The 13,288-nt window shown below is 48.5% G+C and overlaps 1 protein-coding gene across 5 annotated transcripts in view; it reads right to left on the minus strand.

Annotated features, from left to right (window-relative positions):
- The window catches only part of PRDM2 (PR/SET domain 2), a 102,096-nt gene extending 99,647 nt beyond the window's left edge, over positions 1-2,449 (minus strand). For 2 of the 5 annotated variants that reach the window (XM_081145606.1, XM_081145605.1), the window contains exon 1: positions 2,372-2,449. The gene's annotated coding sequence lies outside the window, so the exon portion shown is untranslated. The remainder of the gene's footprint in view (positions 1-2,371) is intronic. The other 3 variants (XM_081145604.1, XM_081145601.1, XM_081145603.1) reach the window with 3 other exon arrangements.
- Between the last annotated feature and the right edge of the window lie 10,839 nt (positions 2,450-13,288).

Here is a 13,288-nt window from a genome sequence, read left to right on the forward strand (position 1 = left end):
AGTGACAGCCCAGTTTATTTTTTCTGCATGGGTATTAAAAATAGCATGAAAAGCAAGTCGGAAGACATGAAAATAGTAAATAACCTAAGGTGCTTTCCATCCTGGAAAGTCTATGATTTAACAGGGCTTAAAAGGTTTGTAAATCAGATCTGAACTTGAAAAGAGAGCGGCAGCTTAAAGAAACAGTCCCATGAATAAATAAAACATCTAACGTAGGATCATCATCAAAAGAACATGCGTGCAGATCTGTGTGTGTAGCTGCACAGACCGGCTGAGGGAGAAGAGGAGGGAGCTGAAACAGTGCTGACTATAACTGCACCGGCACGGAAAAAACGCATCTTTTGGGGCTAAAAAACGGCATGTACATTTTCACGTATCTTAAAAGCTTACAGAAATTTTAAACTCACGACAGAAAAACCTTCTAAGCAAATCTCAATGAAAAGGAAATCTCAGGCTATAGGAACCTTACAGATCAATATGGAATCGATAAGATGAATTATGGCCCATTCATATATTACACAGCCACTAAAATCATACTGAAGAAATTTTAATGGCATGGACATATGCTCACAAGATCCTCCGGGAAGACAGGTTACAAACAATATGCAAAGTATATCAATCCTGTATAAAACATAAACATAAAGGGGGAATAAATATATACGAGGAACACACGCCCGCACCCCCAGAGACCCACATGTTCACAGCAGTTATCTGAAGCGTGGGAAGCTTATGCCTGATTTCTAGCCCTCCTTTGTGCTTTTATTTTCTAATTGCCTACGGTGGGTGAGAACCTTTTGCAGCATTCTGCACTTACAGCACTAATACGTCGTTACAAATTCAAACCAGGAGCTGTCTACAAAATGAGAAAAAACCACGAGAATGTGCCAACTTTTCAGTTCAAGAAACCACCTTCTGAGTCGACAAAAGCGAATCTTCACTGGGCATTTTTACGAGGTGCCCGGCGCTTTTCTATGCACCTCAAATGAATTAACTTTTCAAATCAAACCGAAAAAGATGTTTAAAAAAAAAAAAAAAAAGCGCCCTGGGATACCAGGAGCCCTGAGCACCGGGAATTCCTGTCTCAGTTTCCGCAGCCTGAAGCCAGAGGTTGGACCAGGACGGTCGCTGAAGGTCCCCGAGGCTGCGCTGAGGCTCTGCACGGACGGTGGTCACCTCGGCGTTGGTCAGGAGGCTTCTAGAGAGAGTCAGAGCCCTCGTCGGCCTCACTTCCTTCCCAGCGTTTGTACAGCACATTTCGTAACATGTCAAAAAAATGGTTTTAAACAGGCCTGCAGGTCCCCCGTGCGCGGGTGTGCGACTGACCCGACTGCCGCGACGTCTCTAAGAGTTTATTTGCAAAACGCTGCGGCCGCTTTCGCAGTAAGCCTGCAGCGAAGAGAAACTTTGAGCAGACGGGTTTTAGTCGCGGTCCGGGCAGGGCCGACGCAGGGTCTCATCTCAGGGGCCTAAGCACCTAGCTGAGGGGGGGTGGGGGGGGTCCCCGAAAGGCGGCCCACTTCGGAAATAAAGCCGAAACCTCGGGCCACCCCGAGCGGGCGCGCGGGGCCGGCGTGGGCCCGGGTCCTCTCCCGGGAGAACCCAGCCGCCCGGCGGCGGGGACGCAGGTCGCTCCCGCCGGGAGGTGGCCGGTCGCGGCTCGGCCGCCCCCGCGCGGGGCCGGAGGGACCCCGGAGGGTCGGGAACCAGCCCTGAGCTGCGCGGTCCCCTCCGGGTCTCCCCCGGCCACCCTCAAGAACAGGCTCCTCGGTCTCTTTAGCGACAGAAGAACCTACAAGTGCACGTCTGTGGGGCGGAAAAAAACAAACAAACAAAAAAAACACCAAAAGCCCCGGTGGGTCCGCGGCAGGGCGACAGTTTCCAGGGGGAGCCGCACAGAAACTACTCGGGAAACACAAAGACGCGAGGCGCGCGTGGAGGCTGCGGGCGGGGACACGCGTTCCGTTGGCGCACAAAAGGGAAGCGGCGAGACGGCCGCCCCGGGCTCCGCGCGAGCCTCCCGGGGGGAACCTGCGGCCCCCGCCCCGCAGCCCGCGCGCGGCCCCTCGCCCGGCGCGCGGCGAACCAACGGCGACAAAGCGGCCCCGCAACTCCGCCGCCGCCGGCCCCAGCGCTAGGGCCGGGCTGCGGGGCGCCGCCCGGAGGGACCCGGCCGCCCGGACCGCGCCTGGCTCCGGGGCCCCGCCGGCCCGGGACGCCGGGACCTCGAGGGGGCGCGTCTGCCCGCCCTGCCAGCCTCCCGCCCGCCCTGCGCTCCCGGGTCCGCGGCGTGTCGCCGCCGCCGCCGCCTCGCTGCTCGCGGGCAGGGACGCGTCCCGCCGCCGCCCGGAAGCCGCCGCCCGCAGCCGCGTACCTGCGCCGCCGCCCCCGCGCCTCAGCGCGCCGAGAGCCGCCGCCCGCGCCGCCGCCGCTCCGCGCGCCCCGCCGCCCGCCGCCGCGCCGCCGCCATCTTGGCCCCGGGCGGAAGTGACGTCTGGGAGTCCGCACGCAGCGCGCCGTCGCGGAGGCCCTGCCGCGCGCTCGGTCGACCCCGCGCCTCACGCGCTCGACGCGCAGCCTCCTCCGGGGGCTCCCGAGCGGGAAGACGGCCGCGGTCGCGCCCCCCGACGGCTCGCGCGGCGGGGGCTCCCGGCGGCGCCACCGGACGGACACCCCAGCGGCCGGCGCCCCGCGTCCAGTCCGACCGCCCAGAAGGACTGGGGCCCCGCGCGACGGGAGGAGCGCCGGGACCCACAGCTCCCGTAGGCGGGGGACGCCGGCGGGGCCCCCCTCAGTGCCAGCGGGCGCTCTGCGCTCGCCTCGGCCTCACCTGGAGACCCAGCTCCGGCAGGGCGGGGCAGCCCGGCTTCCCTGCGCGTTCACTTAGCGGGGTCGGCCTGCCGGCCGCGGGCACCGTCCGGGAGCTGCGGCGTCCGAACGGGCCTCGGGCCTCGGAACGGGCCTCAGGCCTCGGAACAGGCCTCGGGCCTCGGAGCAGGACTCAGAACAGGACTCGGGCCTCGGAGCAGGCCTCGGGCCTCGGAGCAGGCCTCGGGCCTCGGAGCAGGACTCAGAACAGGACTCGGGCCTCGGAGCAGGACTCGGAACAGGACTCGGGCCTCGGAACAGGACAACTCGGGCCTCGGAACAGGACAACTCGGGCCTCGGAACAGGACAACTCGGGCCTCCGAACGGGCCTCGGTTCTCGGCACAGGCCTCCGGCAGCCCCTTTGGGACCTGTGTGCGTGGGGCCGCAGAGAGACGACGCGGGTGCGGAAGGAGGCTCTTGTCCGTGGCGCCGGGCAGCGGGAGGTGTCTGGTGGACGCCCCAGAGGAGACGGGCTGACGGGCGGCTGGAGAGGACGCGGGGAGATGGCCCAGAGCTGGGGCTTGTCGCCAGGATGGTGTTTAAGGCCGTGAGCACTTCCCGGTGGAGTGAGGACGACCCGGGGACGGGCTCGGGAAGAGTCTAAACGCGATGGGCAGCATCCGGCCTCGGGAAAGCCCGGACCCCACCGCGGGCACTGGGCTGGAGCAGGGGCGCCTCAGGAGCTTAGGCGGCAGCACCCAGGTCCGGTTACCTAACGGGGCAGCCGTTTTCAACCCGTGTGCTGCAAGAATTTTTTAATTTTTAAAAATATGTCTTTGTTGATTTCAGAGAGAGAGAAACATCAATGATGAGTCATTGATCGGCGGGGGATCCAGTCTGCAACCCGGGCATGTGCCCCGATGGGGAATCGAACCTCCATCTCCTGGATCCCATAGGTGGATGCTCAACCGCTGAGCCAGGCTCTGCCCGGCATAAGAATTTTTAAAACATGCAATACCTGACTATTAGTCCGGGGCACTGACCTCTTTAACTTTAGATTGTCCAAAAAAAAAAAAAAGTGACAACAGCCAACACAATAGCTGTCAGGTATGAATGAATCAGAATTATACCTATTTATCAGATCAACAAAAGATACATGTTTTGGTGTGTCACAGAATTTTAGTATTTAGTTAATGTGTGCCATGAGATGAAAAAGGTTGAAAATCGCTGAACCTAGGGTTTAATCTCAAGAAATCGTGATGTATCAACAGATCTTATATTGCAAAGGGATTGATGCTGTAGCCAATGACCTAGTCAGGTGTAGAGAACTAATGAAGATATCAGAGTAAATCTTACTAAGGCCTTAAAAAGTGACAGGGTCAGCACAGCGTAAGACGAAAAGAAATCAACCCTCATGAGTTTACTTATTTCTTCCGCTATTCAAGGGAAAGAGACCCTGGACCTAGAAGATACTCTCCTGCAGGTCACTAAAATAGTGCCCTCTCCTGTGGGTCAGAACGCTGATCAAACTTTATCACCCCCTTACCTAGACCAGCGCCTGGAAATGTGATCCATGCGTCAAATTCACCTGGAGTATCTGCAAGAAAACAGGAGACGCCACCATCCCATCCACAATCAAAACACCGATGTACAAATCAAAAATGTAAAAGCTGTCTGCCACCTGACATTCAGTAGAATGCAAAGCAGAATAATAGAATGCTAACTTAGAGATGACACGGTGACCCAGAATGTATACCGGATAGCGTCGTGCCAAGAAGTGGTTGACAGAGTAGTCAGTGGTCGTTCCCCCTGTCCATCTAAAATAAGTGGGTACGTTAGCTTTCTGGGGCCATTGTAACAAAGTACCTCATATGGGGTAGCTCAAAACAATAGAAATGGGTTCACTCACAGTTCTAGAGGCCAGAAGTCCAAAACCGGTATCACTGGACCAAAATTAAGGCATCAGCAGGGCTTCACTTCGCCTGGAGGCTCTAGAAGAGAATCATTCCCTCTTCCAGCTTCTTTCTGGAAGCTGCCAGCATTGCTAGGCTTGTGGCCACATCATTCCCATTTTCAAGGCCAGCATCTTCAAGTCTTGTTGCTTCATCGTCACATCACATTCTCTGGGTGTTCACATTTCCCTCTGCCTCCCTCTTTTTTTTTTTTTAATTTATATTGTTGAAAGTATTACAGATGTCCCCCCCATTGGATTCTGGGTTCTCTTTAGGGATGAACGAATGAAGTTCAAAGACAGGAACCCTGTCATTACATAATTAAAGTCTCATGTCATTACATAATAAGCATTTGGGGATGCGTAATTTCAGTGTGAAAACTTCTACAGCCTCGAAATGTATAGGGGGATCTTAGTGGTGGTGAGAGTTCATGGAAAGACAGGAAACGAGGGGACCTTTCCTGAGCGCCAGTCTGCGCCAGCACCTTATAGTACAATACAACAGCAACAACAGCGACTGTTTTAGATGGTTGGGCGGCACAGCTGTGAGTGCCAGAGACAGGATTCAAGGGCTTGCCCGTCCTCAAAGTCCATGAGCTGTCTGTTGGCCACACTGCTTCCCAGTCATCCAGGCGCCCTCAGCACCACATGCTGTCTGCTCTGGGATGAGTGCAATGGGACAAAGACATCCCCCTCTCCCCCAAGAATGTAGGATCTAGTGGAACACAGCCGAGTGTAAGACTATGACATCCTTATGTGCTCCATGAAGATTTGCTCCGACTATTTCACTACTATATTTCAGCATAAAAGAGGAAGAAAACCGGCTCTAAGATGCTACATTTCTAATCAATTCAAATTCATGACCCCCCCCCAAAATAAACGTATTCCATCCTGTAAGAAAACTCAGGGCACTGTCTCTAGATTTTTCCATAGCACTCTTATACCACATTTTGAGAGCCAAATACGTTAGTAAATCCCTTTAAAAGTTCAGAATTTCCCGCCCAGGTGTCCCTCATTAGCAGCATCCACTGCTGTTTCAGAACCTAGTGCCACAGGCTCACAGGCCAATGCAGTTTTGCTCTAGAGAACACGGGGAAGTTGCAGTAGCTTTGTCTTCCTCGAAGGCAGAATTAATTCACTAACACACCGCCCCGAGAGCATGCATAAAACATAGAGGCTGGCAACGCAGATGAAAGTGAAAACATTCTCCAGCAGGAAACAGAAAGCACCATGAGAAGGAATGGAAGATAAATCCGGCACAGGAACATGCAGATAGCACTGAGGTGGTAAGTCCCAGCCAGCATTTGTTTCCCGGGATGGGGAGCTCCCGTGTGTCCCTTTGCAGGGGTGTCTACGGACAGTGGGGCCCGTCCGACCTGTCCAGATGGCGCTCATTCGTCACCCAGGTGGACCCTGTGTTACACGAGTCCATGCTTCTGCCGCCCCACCCATGTTCTGGGAATGCTTTCCTCTTTGTTTTTCTTCACCTTTCTCTTGGCCTAGAATTCAGTCATCACCCCTTCTCTCCTCCACCCAAATTTTGCCTCTTCTCGGAAGCCAGCTTTTTGATGAAATCTTCCTCAGAAGGTATTTTAGTTTCCTGGGGCTGATTTCACAACGTACACAAACTGGGTGGCTTAAAGGAACAGGAATTTATTCTCTCACAGTTACGGAGGCTAGAAGTCTGAAATAGAAGTGTGGGCAGGGTTGGTGCCTTCTGGGGGCTCAGAGGGAGAACCTGTCCCATGCTACTCTTGTGGATTCTGGTGGCGGCCTTGGCATTCCTTGGCTTGTAGACCCATCACTCCAAATCTATTTCCATCTTCACATAGACACCCTCCCTGTGTCTCTCTGTGTCTTCACAGGAACTTCTTATGGGAATACCAGTCATTCAAGGCCCACCCTAGTCCAGTGTGACCGCATCGGAACCAATTCTATCAGCAAAGGCAGTATCTCCAAATAAGGTCACAGTCTGAGGTTCCGGGTGGACATGAATTCTAGAGGGACATAAGTCAGCAATTTTCCACAGACTCTGTCCCACTATGACCTAATTACTGTGCGTGCATGTTTTAGTTCCAAAACATGTTCCCAGCCCCTTGGGAGTGAAGACAGTGGTGCACGCCTCCACTCTCCACAGGGAGGGTAATCAGTCAGTGCTGTTGGCAGATAAAGACCCGTGCGCTGTTTTGCAATTTAAATATGTTCTGTGCAATCGAGGCTCTTCGGCCACAGCTTAGCAAGCTTTCCGGGCCTGAGCACTGAATTCACTTGTTTTCCATTTTAATTTCCCCATGTTTCCCTCCTCCCCCTGCCCCCCAAACTCAAACCCTCTTGTCATCCGAAGAGTCTTAGGCTTACACTAGAAATATGATTCCTTCCCAAAGTCTCACAAACAGGGTCAGGAGGCATGGTGTTTCTTTGTCCCAGAGTCATCATTTAAACCATGTAAAGTAGCCACACAGATGTCACAACCAAGACAGCACCTGCCAATACCCGCCGGGCAGACACGCTGAGCTCACAAGCACGGTCATCAACCTGTCTGAGCCTCTACTCAAAACCCACCCATAGGCCAGGCTATGCAGAGTAGTGATTATCAACCAGGGTGAGGTTTTGCCCCCACATGGGCATTTCTCAATATCTGGAGATAATTTGGTTGTCCTAACTGGGGGGTGGATACTACTGGGAGAGTATCCTCTGCGGGAGAGGCCTCGGAGGTGGCTAAGCATCTACAATACGCGGGACAGTCCTCTGCAACAAAGAATTATTTGACCCCAAAGACCAAAATGTTGAGAAACCCTGTGGTAGATTATCCTACCCCTGACTTCTTAGTCTCGCCACCAGACACGTGTCTGCTCAGTTGGCGTGTGGAGCAGGAACTCATCATGGAAAAGCAGTATTTCTCAGCCTTTTTTTTTTTTTTACCTCCCACACCCCAGGAGCTGTTTTTGGACATTTATTCCCAGCTGCCCCTCCTCCACCATGAAATTTTCATGTCCTAGATATACCATATACCTGTCTGTGTACTGTGCTTTCCCTACACTCTAGTGAAACACTGTGGCTATGTAGTTACTGAGGAGCAAATATTTTAGCCGGAAATAAACTAATCTTCGCAAGATTTTAAACAGCATTTTTAAAATGCACATAACACAGAATTTCATCTTGCAAAACTGAAACTCTGCACCCTTTAAACTATAACTCCCCATCCCTCCCCCCACAACCCAGCCCCTGGCAACACCACTCTCCTTTCTGTGTGCACGACATCCGTCTACTCCACTGTGTGCTCGCCACCCAGAGCCTAGTCTCATTCTGTCACTGTGTTGGCCCCCTTACCCTCTTTGTTCGGCCCCTCCCCTCCACCTTTTGGCTATTGTAAATAGTGCTGCTGTGAACACGGGTGTGCAACTAGCTCTTCAAGATCTTGCTTTCAATTCTTTGGGGTATATGTACCTGGAAGTGCAATTTCTGCTCACACGGTCGTTCTATTCTACATTTTCTGAGGAACCGCCACACTGTTTTCCAGAGTGGCTGCACCATTTTACATTCTCACCAACAGTCACAAGGATTTCAAATTTCCCACACCCTCATCAACACTTACTATCTTCTGTTTCTTTGATTTTAGCCATCCTAATGGGTATAAAGTGGTATCTCCTCACAGTTTTGATTTCCATTTCCCTGATGATAGTGATGTTGAGCATCTTTTCAGTGCTTATTGGCCATGTACGTATCTCCTTTGGAGAAATATCTATTCAAGGTCATTGTTTTTTTTTGTTTGTTTTTTAAGTTAAGGCCAAGATGTAGGGAGTTTAATCCCAGCACAATTATTTTAACATTGTCTGATCAAAAATAAAAATACTGCAGAAAATTTTAATAGGGGAAAAACATAGAAAGTTTTAAAAAGTGAATAGTGGAAGCTTAATTTTGAAATTTTTGAAAACTTTTTGGTGTTTTATTTTGTTTTTTACCATCTTTCAGTGACAAAAACCAAACTCACTACATAATTATTCCACTTTTGTACTCTTCTTTAGATATACTCCCCCAAATTAAACCTAAAATCACTACTGCTTTAGGTAAACTGGGGAGACAGTGCTCATTTTTTAGCAAGAGTGATAGTGTAGTTTGTTGTTGCGCAATAGCAGTTTTTAAATATATTCTGGATATAATCCCCTTATCAGATATATGATTTACAAATATTTTTCGCATTCCATGGTTGCCTCTTAACTCATTTGATTGTGTCCTTTGATGCACAGAAGTTTTAAATTTTGATGTTGCCTGTTAATCTGTTTTTACATTTGTTGCCTGTGCTTTGGTGCTTTATCCAAGAAGTCATTGCCAAAGCCAATGTCAACGAAGCTTTTCCTCTATGTTTTCCCCTAAGAGTTTCATATTTTAGCTCTTAGGTTTAGGTCCTTGATCCATTTTGTTAAATTTTTTATATGGTTCAGGGTAAAGATTCAGCTTCATTCTTATATACGTGGAATGTTATATAAATGTTACCATCATTTGTTGAAAAGACTGTCTTTTCTCTGTTGACTGTTCTTGGCACCCTTGTTGAAAACCATTTGACCATATACACAAAGGTTTATTTTAGGCTTGTAAATGGCTTTTAAATATAAATTTAGCTCCTGTGTTCTTTATTAAAATATCTACTTCAGGCTTTGAAAACTTTTTGGTGTTTTGTTTTGCTTTTTAACATCTTTCAGTGACAAAAACCAAGCTCACTACTCTATAAGGTATGTATGGGAATATGTAAACTACGCACATAAATATATATTATATAAAATATAAATATATAATATAAAATCTTTAATATGAAATAAGAAAAATACATTTCTGTAACATAAATGTATAATATGTCATGTGTATTAAAAAGTCACTATTTTGCATCAGAAAACAAAAACACTGTAACTTATAATATCTTTTTTGTAATAATAACCTTTAATACTGTACTATCGAGATATAATTGATATAACATTGTATTCATTTTAGGTGTGCAACATAACATAGTATTTTTTAAATGAAAATATTATTACATAGTTTCTCCCTGAGCTGAAAGATTGCTGAATAATAGAATAAAAGTTGGCTTGAAAACAGCAAGAAAAAAATTTTCTCTGAATCTATAATGTATATTTTAACCAGTAGCTACAATTCTGAAAGCATAATTATAAGAATGGTATGTATGAGGCTAATAAATATTGCAGTGGTGTTTTCATCCTTTCTGGCTTGACTGAATTTCTTCTGCTGAGCTTTCTGAGCAAAACACAGGGTGAGGCAAAAGTAGGTCTGCAGTGGTTCGTATGGAAAATAATACAATAATTAATAAATAATAATACAAGAGTAAACTCTGTGTTTTGTGTACTCAGAAATGTAAACCTACTTTTGCCCCATCCTGTATGTAAAAGAAAAGTCATTAATATATTCATTTGTTTATTTCTATTGCACCTAATTTTTAAAATAATATTGGAAGGGACATCTGTAATATTTTAAACAAAAATAAAAAATAAATAAATTATAAATAATAATAATAATATTGGTGGCTGACACACATGCATACAGTATGATAGGGTAAAAATAGGCAAAGAAAACACAGTGGAAGAAAAAGTATCCAAACACAACAGAAGTTCTATGCAAGTACTTTACCAACCTCCTGATGGTTGTGGATAAACTTGGTGTTTCACAAGCCTGCAGGATTCCTTCTTCAAGGGCAGCACTAAATACTTGCTGCTGAATCTTCTGCATTCAGTTGCATTGTGTTCTTTTTTCCCTGTGTATGGACTTCTGAGGGAAGGTTATCTCTATGGGGGAAAAAAGGTATTGAAACAAAGAAAAGACAAGCACGGTCATGACATGAGATCTGGGAACATTTCTGTAACTGCTTCAGTACTATTTTATATCTTACATTACTTATTTTTAATACAAACATCTTTAAAGAATATTATCAACAAATAGAAGTAAATGTAATTCTACAAAAGTGTTGCTGTAGACATCAGTAGAGTGCTGGGAAGCCTCCCCAAGTGGCCAAGATGGTGCAGGGAGAGGTTCTTACACTGAGGGCTCTGAAAACTAGAAAGATGAATGGACCGAACTCCAGGGTGCCAAAAGCTAGCAAGGTAACTGGATGGGGGTGGGGGGGAGCCCTCCACTCCCTATCACTATAAGAACTGCTGGCTTGAGCAGGAAGAGAGAAGGTCTTTGAGACGGGGCCCACCATTCTCCCAGGTTGCATGCACCTGAATAAGACCTCTTTCCTTTTGCACCAGCACCTGGCTCCAGAGTTTGGCTTTTGCTGCTGCTGGCAGCCAAACCTATGTTTTTCACTTACAAAAAAGTACTTCTAAATTCCTAGAAGAAAATATGTATTTGTTCCAGTATGTACACACGTGGGCACACACACACACACACACACAAACACACACACACACAGCATTTACTGGGGAAAAATTATAATGAGATTATATGTAAAAGAAAAATAAAGAATACAACTATAACAGAAAGTGTAAATATTTTTTTTTCTCTTAACCCCTTTCTCTTGAGACTACTGTGGGAACAGACCTGAGATACCTGCCTCTCATATTTCTCCTTTTAACTTGCCTTCTTCACCTGTTCTTACCCCACTGTTCATGTTTAGATTAACTGAGCCAGAGCTGTAACAAAATTGCTTCCTGTATCCGTCAGTTGACTAGGTGTCAAAGCCAGGTTCAGTTAGCCCAGACTCATTCATTCGCTCAGCACAGATTTACTGAGCACCAGGCAAGGTTCAGGGATTTAGTGGGAGCCAGGCAGACCTGGACCCTGCCCTCATGGAATTGGGATTTACAACCTGCCCATTGAGACACAATCTATTTCACCTGAACATCAAGGCCATCACATTAAGTTGCCTTTCAGCTTCATCTACCTTTCTTCCCCTTTCCTTGCCCCTTTGTCCTAGTCATACTGGTTTTCTTCCCAACTTCCCTCCCCTGGGGAAGCCCTTCTCCTGTATGTCCGCATGTTCACATCCTGTTCACTCTTCCTGCCCCTCTGTGAGCCTCTCTGTGGCCCTTCCTCACCCCGTGTTGGGAGGGCAATCCTCCTACCCCTCACCCCCTGTGCTCCCGAGAGCTCCACACCCTCTCCTGTGCCCCCGAGAGCTCCACAGCCTCTCCAGTGTTATTCAGAACCTCCTGCCTTGTATTTCTCACTATCTGCACACATGTCTTAGCTCCCCTATTAGACCATTAATTACCTCGAGACAGGGGCTAAGGCTCTTTATTCCTGTCACCACACCTGTCACAGAGCCCTGCACCAAAGTAAATGCTGCTTACAGGATGAATAAATTAACGAATTCGTGATTTGTTTGGGCAAATCACTTACCCACGTTTAGTCTGATTGGGAAAGTGATTTGGGCTGCAAACACCAACATTTCAGCTCAGTAAATGTTTGCAATGACAACATTTCATCCTGTTTTCTCGTAAATATTTAAGGACCTGATTAACTGCATCTCCGTTGTATATGGAAGTCTGGATCCATCCCCTTGAACTGCAAGGGTGCAGAGTAACCTTTCCTGGCCCTTGGTCCCTGCCTTCTCCAAGCCCAACCAACCTTCAGGGACAGTAGAAGTGGCAGTCGGCCTGACAGTCGTCTTCCTCGTGTGCAGATATCTGTCCCTCCCAGGGCAATTCCCTCCCATCTCAAACTGTCCTCTTCTCTGAGGCTCTGCTGACAGCCTCGTGCTCTCTCCCCGCCCCGCCCCCACCTCCACGTCCAGTCTTAGCTCCTTCCACCCCAGACATACCGAGTTACAGTTCGAACTTTCCCTCAGACCCATCGTATACTTGCAGACCTTTGACATTTTAAAAAACATGTTTTATTGATTTGGGAGAGACAGAGAGAAACATCCATCGGCTGCCTCCTGCACGCCCGCTAGTGGGGATGGAGCCCACAACCCAGGCATGTGCACTCACCTGGAATCCAACCAGCCACCTTCTGGTGCACATGCTGACTCTCAACCAACTGAGCCGCACTGGCCAGGGCACCTTTGACATTTTTGCTGATATGTAATGCCCCAGGTTGTCAAGATGCAGCTGACTGCCTCCTTTGAGAACCTGGTCCTGACCTCCAGGTGGAAGCCCTCTTGGGGCTCCTGGAGTGTGTGTCTTTATTAAAGCGCCATCCTGTTAGCACTCATCGTCTGGTCACTTGGTCCATGCCGTCTGCAGCCAGGAGGCCATTAGTCATATGAGGGTAGGGACTGTGTCTTAGTGGCCTCTTTAAATCTAGAGGTGGCTCGGCCTCTCGGGTCAGTTTTGGACTCTGCACTTAGTTATCCTTGGGTTTGAATCCTACTTCAACCATGTACTTGGATAAGTCACTGAACCTTTCTAGGTGGCAGTGAATAGAAATAATAATACCAAAGGTATAATAATAATAATAATAATAATAATGATAATACTTGCCTGGGGGGTCGTGAAGTTAGAGATAATGTCTATCTTATCACCGCCGCTGTCCCATAGAGGGAGCTGCGCATTAAGCAGGTGCGATGTCTGCCCCTCTGC

The sequence above is a fragment of the Miniopterus schreibersii genome (genome assembly GCF_964146895.1).
Source record: "Miniopterus schreibersii genome assembly, chromosome: 8".
Classification (NCBI taxonomy): domain Eukaryota; kingdom Metazoa; phylum Chordata; class Mammalia; order Chiroptera; family Miniopteridae; genus Miniopterus; species Miniopterus schreibersii.